The sequence below is a fragment of the Stegostoma tigrinum genome, chromosome 11 (genome assembly GCF_030684315.1).
Source record: "Stegostoma tigrinum isolate sSteTig4 chromosome 11, sSteTig4.hap1, whole genome shotgun sequence".
Classification (NCBI taxonomy): Eukaryota; Metazoa; Chordata; class Chondrichthyes; order Orectolobiformes; family Stegostomatidae; genus Stegostoma; species Stegostoma tigrinum.
Genome location: NC_081364.1, coordinates 72,204,139 through 72,216,978, shown reverse-complemented (window position 1 = coordinate 72,216,978; position 12,840 = coordinate 72,204,139).

The window sequence follows — 12,840 nt, the reverse complement described above, 5'->3', positions numbered from 1 at the left end:
TCCCCTCAGTCTGCCTGTGGTGTCTTTCAAATCTCCTGTGAAGGTTTTGAAGAAAAACCTACTCGCAGTACATCTGGAGGGTGATCTATTTTATGAAAACAGTTGACCAAGAATGAAATAGAGGCAGAGCTGCAATCTTTTCTTTGCTGTCATTACGGTTGGTATTGCTGAGCTTATACAAAAGAGATCTGCAGGCCAATGTCCACTGTAGGAGTTGAGGAGCTCCAATATTTGCCAGAGAGACAGACATGTGCAGCTCTCAGCTGGTGACTTAATTCATGCCCAGTGCGTCGTTAAGCCGGCTACTTTGCCCACCGCTGACAATACAGTATAATGGTGCAGAAGAGAGTTCAGCTTTCCTCCTGAACTCCCCTCCACTTTGCCAAGAATGTCATGTCTCAGGCCAAGGCCAGTTGACTTGGGACATTCAGCCCTGTATGTACAGACAGTATCTGAAGTTCTTCATTGGAAAGTTGGTTGCCCTTCTATATTTGGGCCAGGAGCTCTTTGTTTGAGATATTTTTAGACTTTGCAACAAATATAAAATGTTGAAGATATGAATCTGTTACATCCTTCTGTCCCTCTCTCTGTCTTTACAACCACACTCCAGTCTCACGGTCTTATCCTGTAAACTATCGTTCAGGGCTTTGGGGAGACCAATCACCATATTCTGTAGTTGCGTCTTGACCCGTTGTTAGAAAATTAGCTCTCAATGGCACGAAATGCCGACTCAATGTCTTTCAGGTGTATGGAGATAATTTTCTTGTGGATGTGGATGTTTCCTCAAATTTACTTGATAACACTTTTAGGACCATTTGCAGATCACCTGACAGTGCAAACTACAAGGTAGATGGGAAACCATGCTCTCTAAAATCTGTCATGAAAGAGTAAATTTGAATACAATATGTGGTTAAGGTTTGCTTTATTCAGAGCACAAGGAATACAAAGGAAACTACCGATGAGCTAAGAATTACTGGGTACAAGTGTTTGTTTAAAATGACATTCTTCACAACTAATTTCAGCAGCGGAAACAATGCTAACATTCCGAGCTGTGAGGAGCTTGAAAATCCAATTCCTCTAGAGACAGTTGCTGAGATCAGAAAGGAAGTATTGATCCAATGTGTGAGGAAATGATGCTTTAATCAGAATACAACTATGTGAAGGGCAACCTCTGGAGGCCGCCATTTTCAGGAACATTATTTAGAGACTTTCTCCTGAAACTTAGCAGCATCTGTGGAGAGAAAGCAGAGTGGGCATTTTGAGTTGAGGTTCCCATGTTCAGAACTTCGCATCTCTGAAGACGTGTCGCTTGGCTCAACTTGAACTCTGTTTTCTGTCTGTAGATGCTGCAAAACCTGTTGAGTTTCTCCAGCAATGTCTGCTTTTCTTTCAGCTTGTCGGCTTCTGTAGTTTGTTCTTTTACATTAAAGAAACAGTTGGCTGTTGTTCTAATATTTGCTCTGTTCTTAGTGTTGTAAAAAGAAATTTTAGATGGAAGATTGTGGTTCATGCTGCAGGCCTTCTGCTGGAACTGCAACCTGGAGGCCTTGGCCGATACCAGCGGTGACCAACAAAGAGATCATTGCCGGGTTACTCACCAGTTGACGGTTTGGCTCAGTTTTGACAGCTGCTAGTCCAGTGAAAGGGATGGCAGATCAGCACCTTTCTCAGCCCTACTGTTAATGCTGATTGTCACTGAGGTTGTGGAAGTGGGCGCCATCAGGAAAGTGAGGGAGGCAGTCCTTAGATGTCAGGGAGAGCCCAGGTGAAAAAGAGAACTGGCCCATGTCACATAGCTTTGCAGTGTGTAGGTGGTAAACTCCCTCCCTGCCATTTTCCTAATCCTCCCACCTCCAATTTAATTGTCAGCGAATGATTGGCCATGCATTAACACACAGTCTTTAATGGAATATTTCTTTTCCAAACATTGGACTGTGCACTGCCGGTAAATATATTGAAAAACTTGACTCTCTAACTCTGTTTGCAGTGTTATTACATGTCCCACCTCCCCGCATCGCCAAAAAAATCCAGACCATTGTGCTTTGAGAACTTGTGTGAAAGTTGAAATCCCTTCTTCCTTGCAACACCCCCAGCTCCTCTTCCAGACTCAACTCCTGTCACTTGCAAACCACCTGTTAGAGCTTGGAAGGGAAAAACAAATCTCGATCTATTGTAGTTACATACATCAGAAATGTTGCCTGTTTAACAAATCCAGTTGAATAGAACTTGAAAACTTGAGAGGGCTTGTCATCTGAAGAGTGGTTGAGGGTTTTGGTTCAGTTTAGGATGGAGTTTAGAAGGATGGGAGGGAATTTTATTGGCACTTACAGAATACTGAGAGGCCTGGAGGGATTGTACATGGAACAGAGAAGATGTTTCCACTAGGAGGAGAGATTAGGACATGCGGGCACAGTCGCGGAGTGAAGAGGCCAACCTTTAGAACTAAGGTAAGAAAGAATTTCTTCAGACAGGGAGTGGTTAATCTGAGGAAAACATTGCAGGAAGCCGACGTCATTCGGACTATTTAAGATAGAGAGAGAGATGGGTTCTTGATTAATAAGGGGATCAAGGGTTTCAGAAGAAGGCTGGCGATTGGGCTTCAGAAACATCACAGCCAGAATTGAATGGCAAAGCAGACTGAGGAGGTCGAATGAGCTAATTCTGCCCCTATATCTTATGGTCTTATGGATTTGACACTAAATATTTCATTGGTCCTTTTGTGATGAAGCCACTTCTGGGTGCAAGTGTTTTTTTAAAATGTCTTTAGTTTTTGCCTTATATAGTCAGGAAGGCAAATGCAATGTTGGCATTTATTGTGAAAAGATATGAATCTAAAAACAGGGCTGTACCTCTGACGCTTTATAAGGCTCTGGTCTGGCCGTACTTGGAGTACTGCGTGCAGACTTGGGCCCATATCTCAGGAAGGATGTAATGTCCCTGGAACGGGTTCAGAGGAGGTTCACGAGAATGGTCCAGGGAATGGAAACCTTAAAATATGAGGAACGGTTGATGACTCTGAGACTATACTCATTTGGAGTTTAGAAGGATGAGGGGTGATCTAATTGAAACTTTCAGAACACTGAATGGCCTCGACAGAATGGTTGTTGGGAAGATGCTTCCATTGGTAGGAGAGACGAGGCCCCGAGGGCACAGCCTTAGAATGAAGACAAAACCTTTTAAATTGGAGATTTGCAGAAACTTCTTCAGCCAGAGAGTTTTAAATCTGTGAAATTCACTGCCACAGAATGCTGTGGAGGCCAGGAAATTTAAAACTGAGACAGATAGGTGCCTGATTATCAAGGGGATCAAGGGCTATGGGGAGAAAGCAGGAGAATGGGGTTGAGGAACTTATCAGCCATGACTAAATGGCAGAACAGACTCAATGGGCCGAATGGCCTAATTTCTGCACCTATGTCTTACGGTTTTGTGGTCTTAAATAATTGCAGGTCTAAAACCTTTGACAGCCCAAACTCTGAGAAAGATGAAGAACCAAGTTCACCAAAAGAGACAGCAACAATTTCAAAGTAAGTTTCATCCTTCTGTGCTTCATTCATAATACATAACATGAAAAGAAATTGCTGTGAATATAGTAGCTCTTGAAAGATTATATCACCGTTCGAGACAATAAAAATCACATTAAAGAAACAGCTTTAATCCCTCCGAGGCCATTGCCAGTAATTAAATCAATGACACATTTCAGCCTTTGATCTATAGAAAACATTCAAAAATGTTCAGTGAAAATTTGATTGGCCCTCAACATCCAGACCTTGTGGTCTAACTTGCAACAATGCTAAACTGCGAAACCTCCCACCTCCCCTCAAATGCACCAGCCGATGTAACTGGAGTGTCCTATATATTTTCTCTGAAAATTTGGAAAGCAAACCATCTAGTGTAGTCATTCATCTGGACTTTGACCAAATGAGGACTTGAAATACTGAGCATTTTGAGCTTCAAAATTTATTTTCAATGTTTACCAGTCATTTGTAGATGCAAATCCTTTCCTTAATTTGTGCTTCATGAGCACTTGCAGCTGCAGATATTTTGGCCGTATAGATTGTCGGGTGGGTGGGAATCAAAGTTTGCCAGGCATCTGTGTAACCATGAGGAAGCAAGTTTGATCAGAAGTACTTTTGATGTGTTTTAATTCTGCAATTTGGAATGCAGCAGTGTGAAAAGGGAATGATGGAGTATCATTGATTTCAAAACTTTTTGTGCAATGTAATGAATGCCACTCCAGACTATGGCAGTCACATTAAAGTGTCTGCTGGACTGCTTTCCTAGAAAATTCATGGTAGAGATATTTACCTTAAATGATAGCATCACCATTGAAGCATCCAAAACACTTAGATGGGAAATTGTTTTCAGATCAATATTGAGGTTATATTTCTGGACAATGTGGCTCTGGTAAAAATACTAAAGCAATGGGTTAATCTCCTCTACCCCACCTCAGCACTTCTCTGTGTTCCTCCTTCCTGCTTCAGCTGCACCCTCCCCACAAACTTCCTCCAAGTTCATTGAAGTATCCTCCAAACGTCTGTGACATTTGAAGAAATATGTTATCAATTAAGAATGTGACCTGCTCCCCGTGTCCGAGCCTTGGTATTTCTCCCATACAATATTGCCATTGAATAATTTGCATTTTGAATTATCTAAGTTGGCCATTTGCCATGTGTATCCATGGAGTCAGGCAGAGACCTGGAATTAATCCTGAGTTTATTCTGTCCAGGTCTTTAAGGAAACTCAGAACTGTTAAAAGAGCAGGAAAGAAAAATGATTTTTTTTCAGCAAAACAGCCACTGGTGACTAATCTGACCTTAAGCTTCAGTGAATTTGAGCAATGACAAATTCCTACATCAGTGCTCCGAACTATGAGTTACAAGCTGTGCTTGTGAGGGTTGAATTGTCAATAGTCTGTAAAGAGCTTGAGTTTCTTTGCCAGAGATGAGGAAGTTAAACTTAAATCCTCTCTTTTGGGATGTTTATTGTCTGTCCCAGTGTAGAGGTTCTATATTTGACCTCTTTACTCCTCATCTACCCACTGGCTCCCCCTCACAGCCAAAATAAGATTAGTGCCAGAAATTAAAAATGTGATCATGTGCACAAGTAAAATGATTTATTTGGTGTTTTGTGACCAGTTGCAGCTGTGAAAATGTTGACATGTCACACTGTGTAGTGGGTGGAAACCTAAGTTTGTCAGAAACTGAAGGAGTAATTGACAAGTAAATTTGACGTGATGACAGATTAAACCTGTTGTTCAGTATTTGGGATCTAATACTGTGAAAGGAAACTGTTGGGATTTGCTGTAGGATTATGTCAGGGTTGCCTCAGGAAGATACCCCAATTGGCAGTGCAGTGAGCACCAATCCAGACAACAGCAATCACATGAAGCAACTGCTTCACTGCTTCTGCAATGTTTGGCTTATTTTAAGAGATGGAATAATGTTGAATTAGCATAAAGCATTCAAAGCTTTTCAATGGTAGACTGAATTTTGCTTGTCTTTCAGTATCAAGTTCTTGCACAGCGCAGGAACGGCTTTCAACAAGGGTGAAATACTGAAGAATTGGTTTTCTCTCCTTATTGCCCTGCTCTGTCTCTTCCAACCCGCACCCCAGCACTGCCTCAGTATGAAGGCCTGTGGGCATCCTGTGGAAGTCAAAAGGACCCCTCTCTCAAGACTGTGATTTTTTGTTGTTGAATTGGGTTGGATTTAATTCTGGACGTGTTTGCCTGTTCTAAATGACTTAATTTGTTCTCTTCGATCAATTGCAGTTCTGGAAATGTTGACAGTGCAAATGGTGAGGAAAATGGAAGTTGTGTTTCTTCAGGATCCAGCGAAATAATTGCTGAGTAAGTTTAATTGCATGCATGACAAAGTGAATCATTATTCAGAATATGACAAAGCGGTAGGAAATAGCTGGGGAGCTAGCAGTTTGTGCAATGTTATACAGCCATCAAATGGTAATAGCCCAGAGACAATGATTTGATGTTTGTACCAGCTCTCAAAGAGGGACTTGCCTACGTTCACTCCTAAGTCCTTTTACTGTGTAATACTGCGAAACCTCTCCTTTCGAAAATTGGAGTTCACTTTTGAAGACCGCAATTGAAGCTGCATCCACCACACTATTCGGCAGAGCTTTCCAGTTCCTGAATAGGCTATTGAAAAAAAAAATTCCTTGTCACCATTGGTTCTTTTTGCTGATCATCTTAAATCAGTGTCCTTTTCTCCTTAAGCCTTCTGTCACAAGGCACCGATTGTTCTTATCCATTCTAACCAAATCCCTTATGATTTTGAACACTTTTAAAATCACTTCTTAGTTTTCTCCAAGAGCAGCCTGAGCTTCTTCAGGCTCTCCACAGGGCTGTCTAGTTTGTCATCTCTGGTAATATTTTTTGGGAATGTTTTGTGCACCCTGTCAAATCCCTTCCTGAAGTGTGGTTGGTAAATACCAGAGTTGAGGGCATATCAGGAGTTTTTTTTATAATGATTTGTCAGAACATATTTGTTTTTCATACAATGCTCCAATTTTTAAAGTTCAGAATCCTGATGATATCTTCAACCTGCACTACCACTTCTATAATTTGTGCGCACACACACACTATATATCGAATATCAGACATGGATCATTTCAGGAAGCACCATATCATAAGATATTTATTTTGGCTCCAGAAGAGAGGAAGGAACAATCCAGAATAATTTTGATTTGGAAGAGGTCCGACTTCAAAAGGAGCAAGAAGGCGTTTGCAGCAAGTAAATTTCAACACAAGTTTAGGCAAAACTGCAATGAAACAGCAGTCTGTCTTACAGCAGGAGGTTGTTTAGTGACAATCTCAGAGTGTTCCCACAAGCAGGAGAGAGTGGCAAATGGTACAAATGATGAGGATTATTGATGACCCCAATGTGTACAGAGTGAAATATAGGTACTTCAGAAGGGAAGTGTAGAAGGAAAGGAGACTGGCAAACATTTTCAGGTGCCTTGCAGCATTCAGTAATCTCTTGCTAAATGTGGATTTGCATGCATAAGAGATTTAAAGGACCCACAAAATATTGTGCCATATTAATGCAGTCAGAATGATTTCACGGGCAATACACACATGTTCTAATTTTCAAAATGAAAAGAAAAGAGATGTGGAAATCCAGTGTGTGACGTTCATTCTGCTTCCCTGACATTTACATTAGATTTTCTTTTCTCGAAGATGAACTTGTAACTATTTTGGGCTCTCCTATTTCCTGCAGGAATCCTTGACAACATCCTGTGATGAACTTGTTTGCTTACAACAAGGCAAAGCAGTCCTTCAGTTCTCCTGTTCTGTGCCCCTATCCCCTTCCAATATCCCTGATCCCAAATGGTGGCACAAATCATGATTAAGCACCCCGCTAGTGGTTTGGGACAAAAGTGAATAAAACATACTCACAAAACATAATACAGAGACAGGTGGCAAAGTATTTTTTATTAATTTTTCACAATAATGAAGTGATTTTGACCCAGTACAACACAAAGTTTAATAAGTGCGGTGAATGTGTTAGGACAATGACTAGACCTTGAGATTAAGGATAAAATGTAATATTGACTTCCTTCAATGCTTTTTATGTAGTTTGGAGCTTCCTGAAACAATGTTTGGGATGTCTAAGTTTCTGCATGTAGTGAATGGAAGAGTGCTATTTTAATTGAACAAAATCTATCAATTTCTCTAAGTCTGTGTTGGGCATAACAATAAAAGTTTGGAAGCTGAATGCAGTATGAGGAGCCTTTTTGCAAAACTGAAATGTTGGTCAAATGAATGTCTGTTTACCACTGAAATATGCAGGAGTACCGCAATTCTGTCATAATGGGTTGCATATTTTTCAAATGACATCAGTGATGGTTTCTCTTGTCACCTCAGTTTTTTTTAATACATTAGTTTTCTGAATGTCGGTGAGTATTTAACAGTTTATGCAATTCACAAATGGTTTTTTGGGGTAACTGATCAAAACTCAGTTCAGAGACAAAGCGATTCTCACCACTGCTGACCTTCAATTGATGTGCCTCTGACATTACAGGGACACTCCAGGGATGAAAAGTTTCACAAATGTGCTATGCTTATAAAGTTTGAGAAGATCAGCAAATAACCAGAGGTGATTAGATTTTTCTTCAAAGCAGTAAGCTAATGAGCTGGCTTTCATGAACCCAATGGATTGCAGAAATGATCCAGCTGGTCCTTTCAAAAGGGAATTTGGGTTTCTCTTTTTTCCTGTGGCCAAAATATTCTCTTTCTTTGTCCAAGTAAATAAATGTTCCAGCAGAATAATTCCAGCAATAAGCTTTTGAGTTTTAAAGGAAAAGATGACCTATACTTGCCTTCGAATTTTAAACATGACAGCTCACTCATGTGTCTCACATTATCTCTCAGAGGTTCAATAGTGCATAAAGATTCTTCGCAGGTTATTACTTTCTTATTTGCTTTTGTATTGTGCCTGTAGTCATCTTAGATGATGGTATTCTTTTAAAGGTCAAGCGAAAAATTTGTAAAACGAAGGAATCTCAGCAAAATGTGGTTTGTTGAAATTTGAGGAGGTTGGTTCTCATTAAGCTCTGAGATCGTTCTGGTTAAGACAATCATCTGTTATATTTACTATCTCCTCCTTTCACAGTGTAACTGTTTATTACATTGGCTGCTTAGATCACTGACTTGTCTATTGTCTTTTGGTGAATGTTTCCATTTGCAGGGAGATCCTTGCGAGATTTTAAAAAGTCAACAACAAAATGGCTTCCATGCCATTCGAAAGTTCAAATCCATTTTACTAATTGGACAGATGTTGTGTTTAAGATTCGTGTTTGAGTCAACCATTTGAATTCAGCGAAAAGATCATCATAATTCAATGGATGCTAATAGTATCCATTCACCTTACACACATCCTACATTTCAAGATTTTCCTATATCCATAGTGAAAGGGAGAAACAGGCTGACTAGATGCTACAGTTATTTTGGTTTTCTGTAATTAGATCCAAGGAATTCATCCCTTTTTGCATGAGTGTTCTCATTTACTTAGGTGTTTATTTGAGACAGAGAATTAACTGGAGCTCAAAATTGTTCGGATCACATAATTCCAATATAATTTTAATAATCTGTTTCTGGCCAAGTTTTCGAAGTATTGACGAACAGTTGATGACTTACGAAGGAATGAATTTATGGCTGACAGATGTGCTGAAGAGACAAAAATGCATTAAAAATTAACCTCAGAGGACATTGGAATACTGCAGAGAAAGAGAGGTTGAGAAAGTCGTCAAAGATCTGACAACGACAGTTGTACATGGGTAAATTTGAAGTCCATTTTGGCAGGAAGCATAGCAGTTTTTTTTGTTGAAGGAGATTGCATAGCTCTGAGATACAGTGGATTCTGGGTATCCTCGTGCATGAATCAGAAATTGCTTATGTACAGATACATTAAGTAATTAGGAAAGCAAATAAATGTTTTCATTTTATCATGAAGGAACTTAAACACAAAATTAGGGATCACTGGTGAGCCCATATCTTGAATGTTTTTCTTTGTGGTGGTCAGCCTTATTTAAAGATGGAAGTAAATATATGAGAGGCAGTTCAGAACAGGTTTACCAGAATAATACCGAGCCTAAGTGACTTGCCTCACAAGGAAAATTTATACAGACAAGGCTTGCATCAGTCGGTGTTTTGGGCGGAAGGCGCAATGTGATTGAAAGAAAAAAAACCTGAGCATTTGTACAGGGTAGATATGCAGACGGTGTTTCCTCTTACAGAAGAGACTAGAATGAAGGGCGAGTGTCTAAAATTCAGTGGTTGTCAACTTAAAACAGTGGTTTTTTTAAATATCTCAAAATGTGGGTATTCTTTTAAGTTTTCTTCCTGAAAAGATGGTAAAAGCAGAGCGCTGGAATACTGTAAATGGAAAGATAAATTGATACTTGTTGAGAGCAAGGGAGTGAAAGGTCACTCGGATAGGCAGGAATGTAGATTTGAAGTTACGATCAGATGAGACAGAACCACATTGAATGTTTTACTCTTCTCTGTTGTATGGGATGTGGCAGGTATGCTGTAAAATGCCAAATTGGAGTTTCAGTGTAATGTTTTAACAAACTCGGTAATCAAGGCTTCAAATGCCGAAATCCCGAACCTTCAGATGTTTTTCAGTGGCTGAATGCAAATTGTAGATTCAAGCTTGTTTAAAATCACTTAGTTTGTGCTGTCTGACCAATTGCAGATATGGAAGCTTTGACACCTCAGAGGCAGAAGAGATTCCAGTAATCGATTCAGTGAACACAAAGTAAGCTTTAGTCTAATGTGTGACTAAATTAAGTTTCATCCAAAATACAACAATGTTAAAAAACCTGCTGGCACTTCCTGTAAGATCTGTGGAGGGCCTTCCTCCCACAGCAATGCAGCAAACACTAGACAGCAGCAGTCACATTAACAAAGTTGCTTGATTGTATCAAAAATCTACACAGATTTTGTTTGTTTAAAAAGAAAAGCTGTATTAACAGAAAAGATCCAAAAGTGTTCAGTGAAAAAAATTGCTCATCCATTCACTATTCAGATCTTCATTTGTCGCCAAACATTTAGATAGCTGAGCTCTGAATTAAGGATACCACATGTTGAAGAATTGAGGTTCCTACCTCATCCCCCACCCTCAGTCTGCCTGTGGTGTCTTTCAAATCTCCTGTGAAGGTTTTGAAGAAAAACCTGCTGCTGTCCATGAACACACTAAATCTGGAGGGTGATCTTTTTTCATAAAAACAGTTGACAAAAGGATGAAATAGGGGCAGAGCTGCAATCTTTACAATTGTCATTGCCGAGCTTATAGAAAAGAGATTTGCAGGCCAATGTCCACTGCGGGAGTTGAGGAACTCTAATATTTACCAGAGAGACAGACAGACACAAGTGGCTGTCAGCTGGTGACGTGATTCATGCCCAGTGAGTCATTAAACCACCTACTTTGCCCACCTCTGACAATACAGTATAATGGTGCAGAAGAGAGTTCAGCTTTCCTCCTGAACTCCCCTCCACTTTGCCAAGAATTTCATGTCTCAGGCCAAGGCCAGTTGACTTGGGACATTCAGCCCTGAATGTAGAGATGCTATCTGAAGTTCTTCACTGGAAAGTTGGTTGCCTTTCTATATTTGGGCCTGGAGCTCTTTGTTTGAGATATTTTTAGACTTTGCAACAAATATAAAATGTTGAAGAAATGGATTTGTTGCATTCTTCTCTCTCTCTCTCTCTCTCTCTCTTTACTTCCACACTCCAGTCTCATGGTCTTATCTTGCAAACTACCGTTGGGGGTTTCGGGGAGACCAATGACCATATTCTGTAGTTGCGTCTTGACCCGTTGTTAGAAAATTAGCTGTCAATGGCACAAAATGCCGACTCAATGTCTTTCAGGTGTATGGAGATAATTTTCTTGTGGATGTGGATGTTTGCTCAAATTTACTTGATAACACTTTTAGGACCATTTGCAGATCACCTGAAAGTGCAAACTACAAGGTAGATGGGAAACCTTGCACTCTAAAATCTGTCATGAAAGAGTAAGTTTGAATACAATAAGTGGTTAAGGTTTTGCTTTATTCAGAGTCAAGGAATACAAAGGAAACTGCCGATGAGCTAAGAATTACTGGGTGCAAGTATTTGTTTAAAATGAGATTCTTCACAACTAATTTCAGCATCGGGAACAATGATAACATTCTGAGCTGTGAGGAGCTTGAAAATCCAATTCCTCCAAAGACAGTTGCTGAGATCAGAAAGTAAGTATTGATCCAATATGTGAGGAAATGATGCTTTAATCGGAATACAAAAATATGAAGGGCAGCTGCTGGAGGTCTGGCATTTTCAGGAGCATTACATAGAGGCTATCTCCCGAAACTTAGCAGCATCTGTGGAGAGAAAGCAGAGTGGGCACTTCGAGTTAAGGTTCCCCTGTTCAGAACTTCACACCTCTGAAGAAGTGTCACCTGGCTTCACTTGAACTCTGTTTTCTGTCTGCAGATGCTGCAAAACCTGTAGAGTTTCTCCAGAAACATCTGCCTTTCTTTCAGATTGCCGGTGTCCATAGTTTGTTTGTTTTTACATTAAAGAAACAGTTGGCTGTTGTTCTAATATTTGCTCTGTTCTTAGTGTTGTAAAAAGAAATTTTAGATGGAAGCTTGTGGTTCATGCTGCAGGCCTTCTGCTGGATCTGAAACCTGGAGGCCTTGGCCGATTTCAGCGGTGACCAATACAGAGATTGCTGCCGGCGTTACTCACCAGTTGACGGTTTGGATCAGTTTTGACAGCTGCTGGTCCAGTGAAAGGGATGGCAGATCAGCATCCTTCTCAGCCCAACTGTTAATGCTGATTGTCACTGAGGTTGTGTATGCACTGTCCCTGGAACGGGTTCAGAGGAGGTTCATGAGAATGGTCCAGGGAATGGAAAGCTTAAAATATGAGGAACGTTTGAGGACTCTGAGACTATACTCATTGGAGATTAGATGGATGAGGGGTGATCTAATTGAAACTTTTAGAATACTGAATGGCCTGGACAGAGTGGATGTTGGGAAGATGCTTTCATTGGTAGGAGAGACTAGGACCCGAGGGCCCACTTTTAGAATAAAGAGGAGATCTTTTCAATTGGAGATTTGGAGAAACTTCTTCAGCCAGAGAGTGTTGAATCTGTGAAATTCACTGCCACAGAAGGCTGTAGGGGCCAGGTCATTGAGTACATTTAAAACTGAGACAGATTATCAAGGGGATTAAGGGTTATGGGGAGAAAGCAGGAGAATGGTGTTGAGGAACTTATCATCCTGACTGAATGGCAGAACTGACTCAATGGGCCGAATGGCCTAATTTCTGCTCCTCTG